General features: G+C 43.7%; 1 pseudogene; it reads left to right on the top strand.

Annotated features, from left to right (window-relative positions):
- Window positions 1-1,797: 1,797 nt before the first annotated feature.
- LOC133047627 (AP-3 complex subunit sigma-1-like) lies at window positions 1,798-5,343 on the top strand (annotated as a pseudogene).
- The last annotated feature ends 705 nt before the right edge of the window (window positions 5,344-6,048 follow it).

Below are 6,048 nucleotides of genomic sequence, written 5' to 3'. Positions count from 1 at the left end.
GGTCAGGGGTGCTGTTAAACATTCTATAGTACACAGGAACCACTACCCCCCACAACAAAGAATGATCTGGTCCAAAATGTCAATAGGGCCAAGACTGAGAGCCTGGGGTAGACTGTGGAAAGGATGTGTTCTCTTCCCTCCGTGGCTGGAAGTTGGTGCCCCTGCTAACGTGCTTTTGTGAAGGCTGACAATTGTGCCCCTCTCCTCACAAGTCCAGAGACCAGCTAGTCCAGTCCCATCACTTACAGATAATGGGAAAACATGAGGCTCTGAGAGTAAAGTGACTTCCCTGAAGGACACAAGTTAGCAGAGTGGAACCTGGCTATCAAGCCCCCAAGGTTATTGCCCCCACATTGTGTCCATCCACTAGGCCCCATTTCTGCACAGAACCTCATTTCCAGCCAGACTGTTAGTGCCTCAAGTTACCAAATAAAGCTTCTATTGGAAAGGACTTTTTTGTCTCCAAAAATCTTGGATCTTCAAGAGAGAGAGAGAGAGAGAGAGTGTGTGTGTGTGTGTGTGTGTGTGTGTGTGTGTGTGTGTGTTGTGTGTGTGTGAAGGGAACTGGGAAGGAAGGGTTTGAATCCAGCTTTTTGGAATGAGACAGTGAAGCAGCAGCTGCCCAAGGCAGTGGCTCTGAGACCAGATAGACAGTTAGGAGACTGTGTCAGATGGACGTAGAGGTCACTATACAAAGTCAACCAAGTCCGGCAGAGAAAGACCAACATGTGGTATCACCTACGTGAGAAATCTAAAAAAATAATACAAATCAACTTATTTACAGGATAAAAACAGACTCACAGACATAGAAAACAAACTTATGGTCACCAAAGGGAAAAGGCAAGGAGGAGGGGTAAACTAGGATTATGGGATTAATAGGAACACACTACTATATACAAACTAGATAAACAAGGACCTACCATATAGCAGAAGCAACTACATTCAATATCTTGCAATAACCTATAATGGAAAAGAATCTGAAGTTGTATACCTGAAACCACCACAATGTTATAACTCAACAATAGTTAAATAAAAATAAAATGAAATGGAAAAAAAATAAAGAAAGGAAACAGTGGTACTAAGAGACCAAAGGCAGAAATGCAAGCGAAAGTTAATTCAACTTTAAGAGACTGTTTGGTCCATTGTCCAGGCAAAACCATAGAACAGGACTTAGAGGAAGGGGCAGTATGTTAAGGGAGGGTCTGATGGAACCATGGTTAAGGCCCAGGCATATCTGTATGTGTAGCTGGTCTTTCGGAATGTTAACCTTGTGCACTGCAAGGTTCAGAGACCCTTAAACAATGATCTAGGGGCAGCCCCTGACTTGATAGAACCATGGTGAGGAGGCCTTTTGGGACCACATGGTATAAGGAACCTACCTATGCATGGATCTGATGCCCTGGGTTGCCTGACAGACACCAGATTGATTGCAAGGAGAACAAAGAGGCTCCGGAGAGAATAATCCCAGGTGAGGGAGGGAGGCATCTGGGAAGGAGGGGCACGCCAGCCCAGGCAGGAGAGGGAGTGAGTGCAGAATGGAGTGATGGGTTCTCTACCATGCTACACCCTTCCCCATCCTTCTCCACTTCCTCCTCAACCTTTGACCCAGTGCATAGGTGCCTTAGGAAGAGGAAGTCTGAAGGGTAAACCTCAAGACCTGAGACATTCTGGGCTACAGCCTCTGTGCTAGGGGCCCGTGCAGTGGTTTCTCCCCTCCCACTCATCTCCCTGAAAATAGATCTGGTCAGTTTGCAGAGGAAGACATTTTTTAATAGACTGAGAGAGAGAAAGGTGTCCATGAACTGGAGAGACATCGTGGCCAAGCCCCAGAAAGCAACCAAGAGCAAACCCCGGAAGTCAAGATCTGGTTAGCACCGCCACTGGGGCGATGGACAGCATGCACTTTAGAGAGAAGGAGAGACAGAGTTCTCACTCCTCCACCCCCTTCCTCCATCTTCCTCCATCTCCACCTGTTGTCCTTGAGGAGTTTATGTACCTTCTCTGAGCTTCAGTTTCCTCCTCCTTAAAATAGAGTTCTTGTAAAGACTTAAAGGGGGCTTCCCTGGTAGCTCAGGGGATACAGAATCCGCTTCTAATGCAGGAAATGTAGGTTCAATGCCTGGGTCAGGAAGATCCTCTGGAGAAGGGAATGGCAAACTCATTCCAGTATTCTTGCCTGGAGAATTTCATGGACAGAGGAGCCTAGAGTGCTACAGTCCTTGGGTCGCAAAGAGTCAGATAGGACTGAGTCACACACACACACACACACACACACAGACACACACACACACACACACACACTTAAAGAGAGAATTCCTGCAAATCACTTAACATACAGCACAACTGTTATGGACTAAATATGTGTGTCTACCCCCACCCTGTCTACCGCCAAAATTCATATGTTGAAACTTAATCTCCAATGAGCTGGTATTAGGAGGTGGAGCCTTTGGAGGAAAATAGGTAATAAGGATGGAGCCCACATAATCGGGATTAGTGCTTTCATAAGGGGCACTGGTGGCTCAGACAGTAAGAATCTGCCTGCAATGCAGGAGACCAGGGTTTGATCCCTGGGTTGAGAGGATCCCCTGGAGAAGGGAATGGCAACCCACTCCACTATTCTTGCCTGGAGAATCCCATGGACAGAGGAGCCTGGCGGACTATAGTTCATGAGCTTGAAAAGAAACTTCAGCGAGCTCCTTTACCCTTTCTGCCACGTGAGGACTCAGGGGAAAGACAGCCATCTCTGAACCAGGAAATGGGCCCTTGGCAGACACCCAATCAGTCAGTGCCTGATCTTGGATTTTTCCAGCTTCTAGAATTGTGAGAAATAAACTTTGGTCATTTATAAGCTACCTGGTCTATGGTATTTTGTTATAGCAGCAACTGACCAAGACAACAGTGCTGGGTAGATATAGCACATTCCCAAAGAAGGGATAGAGGTCATCACTACAGGGAGCTATTCCAAGCATCAGCTACAGTGAGGATAGGTGACCAGAGTCAGGCTAGGAAAGCATGGACTCCAGATGGGCCTGGATAACAACAGGCGGCCTTGAAAGTCAGAGGTAAATGTTGGGTCAGTGCAGCAGAGGCCAGGCCTGGGCTGCGACTGTGGCGTCCACAGATCGGCCGTCTGAGACAGGTGATGCTAGTGAGTGAGAAGGGACTGCATCAGCAGAGGATGGTAGAAAGGCCAGGGGAGGCCAAGATACCCTCTGTGCAGGGGGAGCTCCTTCAGAGCCACAAGGAGAGGGAACGTGTGGCCCGTCGGTTCAATAAACATCACCAAGAGGAAGGAAAGCTGGGGTCCAGCCCAATGAGAGGAAGCTACTGACTCAGCTGACTTATGGACAAGCTGAACCTTGCCAAGGATTCACAAGACTGGGGAGCATTAAGAATGTGAATATTTTTACAAACTTTTTTTTTAATTAATTAATTTATTTGGCAGCACCGGGCCTTAGTTGTGGCAAGCAGTATCTTTGTTGTGGCATGCAGGATTTTTAGTTGTGGCATGCAAACTCTTTGTTGTGGCCTGTGGGAACTAGTTCCCCCACCAGGAATCAAACCTGAGTCCTCTGCATTGGGAACTCAGAGTCTTAGCCACTGAACCACCAGGGAAATCCAATTTTTAAAATGTCTCTTGAGTATATGAAAAGATGTTTGGTCACGTTGTAAAAAGAAAAGTTCAAGAAGCTATGATTTCTCTATCAGAAGGACAAAAAATAAGTTTAAACATGAGAACAACCCTGTACATTGTGGGAGGTTAATCTGAGTATATCTCTATGGAAGGTTGTTTGCACTGTCTATCAAAACTACAAACACACACACCCTTGGACCCAACAATTCTGTTTTTAGGAATGTATTCTTTAGTGGTACTTGTTACATATGTGTAAAATGATCTACACAGAAAGTTGTTCACTGCAGCCTGGTTTCTCACAGAGAAAGAATTTTTAGAAAAAAAAGAAAAGAAAACTAAATTTTGAGTAAATAAGTAACAGCCATTAAAATAGTGACACGTTGTACCCTTTGACCACCACCTCCCTGCTTTCCCCTGCACCGAGCCTCTGGTGGTTACCACTCTGCTCTCTGCTTCTCTGAGCTTAACTACTTCATATCCCACCTATAAGTGAGATCATACATATTTGTCTTTCTGTGCTGGCTTATTTCACTTAGCGTAACATCCTCCAGGGCCATCCATGCTATCACAAATGGTGGGATTGCCTTCCTTCTTAAGGTTCTGTGTAATTCTTGACTAAAAGGTCATTTTAATGGCTTTGCTCTTTTTTTATGAAGAAGGAAATGGCAACCCACTCCAGGATTCTTGCTTGGAGAAGTCCATGGATAGAAGAGCCTGGAAGGCTACAGTCTGTGGTGTTACATAGAGTCAGACACGACTGAGAGACTAGCATTCACTCACTCACTCTTTTTTTTAACCAAATACATTTGTCTTTTTATTTTCCTTAATACCCTTTCCTTCTTCCTTGCATTGCTATCCACCCAGATCAAGTTGTCAATTTGCAGAGACTGTATAATTCTGTGGTTAATATGCTCTGTGGGAGAGAAATACACTGGTGAGACACAGGGGATACAACAGGGAAGCAGTAACCAAGATTCAGAAGAATTCCCTGGTGGTCCAGTGGTTAAGACTCCATGCTTTTGCTGTCTAAGAGGAGGGTTCAATCCCTGGTCAGGGAAGTAAGGTCCTCCAAGCCATGGGACATGGCCAAACAAGATTTTTTAAAAATACAATCTACAGAGCATCTCTAGAGAGGCACCGGAGTAAGGGTGGGGGAGACCCCAGCCCAACCCTGACTCAGAATTGCAGAGTGAAGATACACAACAGAAAATCATCAGGGAGACATTCCATTTGGTATCTAAGAGAGATGAAATTGTTTGTAATATCCTAGAAGGAGGATTATTAATCAGAGGACCTGACAACAAACTGATTTATAGACATTATGCAACATTATATTTTGTCTTCTGTGTGGATTCTTCAGAAAGTGAACTTGGTATTTTAGATCTAATTCAGGTATTTGTGGAAACATTAGACAAGTGTTTTGAAAACGTCTGTGAACTGGATTTAATTTTCCATGTAGACAAGGTTCACAATATTCTTGCAGAAACGGTGATGGGGGAATGGCATTGGAGACCAACATGAATGATATTGTTACACAAATTGATGCACAAAATAAACTGGAGCAATCTGAGGCTGGCTTAGCGGGAGCTCCAGCCCATGATGTATCAGCTGTAAAGAATATGAATCTTCCTGAGATCCCAAGAAATATTGACACTGGTGACATCAGTATAAAAGTGCCAAACCTGCTCTCTTTTAAAGAAAAAATTTAAAAGGCCACTCCCAGGTAAAATCCAGGGGAAAAAATCATCTAAGTTTACCATGTAGTTGTTTACCAAAAATAGAGGAGAGTCTTAACTTTTACTCTTGGATTTAAGTCAAGGTACTATATAGACATAATGTAAACTCAGTATGGAAGTTCAATGTTACTTTTCTTGCTCAGTGGTTTTGAAGAAATGAAGTAGTTCCAGTGTGATTTTTTTTTTTCTTTATTTTCTAAACTGCATTCCTGTGGCCACCTAAAGCATGCCTCTATGTATTGGCTATTACAGTATTTCCAAAAGTGTTCAGGACATTTCTTTAAATTGTGTACAACCCAAAATGCTGATGTTTTGTATGGATCACAAGTGCAGCATTCCTTAATGATGTCTGTTATTTGTTACAATAATTGTTATTTAAAGAACGAAGGATGTATTGCATGAAAACATTATGACCTTTTTCTCTTAGTTTAAATAAACTACAATGTAACCAGACTTATAAAGCAAAAAATATATGTATAATCTACAGAATGCCAACACCTCAGGCATGTAGGTGCACACAGTGGGAAAGGAAAAGATCCAGGCCATGTTCCATTTGTGATTACAAATCTACCATCTAGCCTGGAGGAGGACCAAAGTAACTAGAAACATTGATGAGCAGGCTAATTTTCAGTGATAAATCCTCAGATGGGAGTCAACCTTCCAGGAAACACCTGGCTA

Source organism: Dama dama, chromosome 27, assembly GCF_033118175.1.
Source record: "Dama dama isolate Ldn47 chromosome 27, ASM3311817v1, whole genome shotgun sequence".
Classification (NCBI taxonomy): domain Eukaryota; kingdom Metazoa; phylum Chordata; class Mammalia; order Artiodactyla; family Cervidae; genus Dama; species Dama dama.
This window is presented reverse-complemented; position numbering and strand designations above follow the sequence as displayed.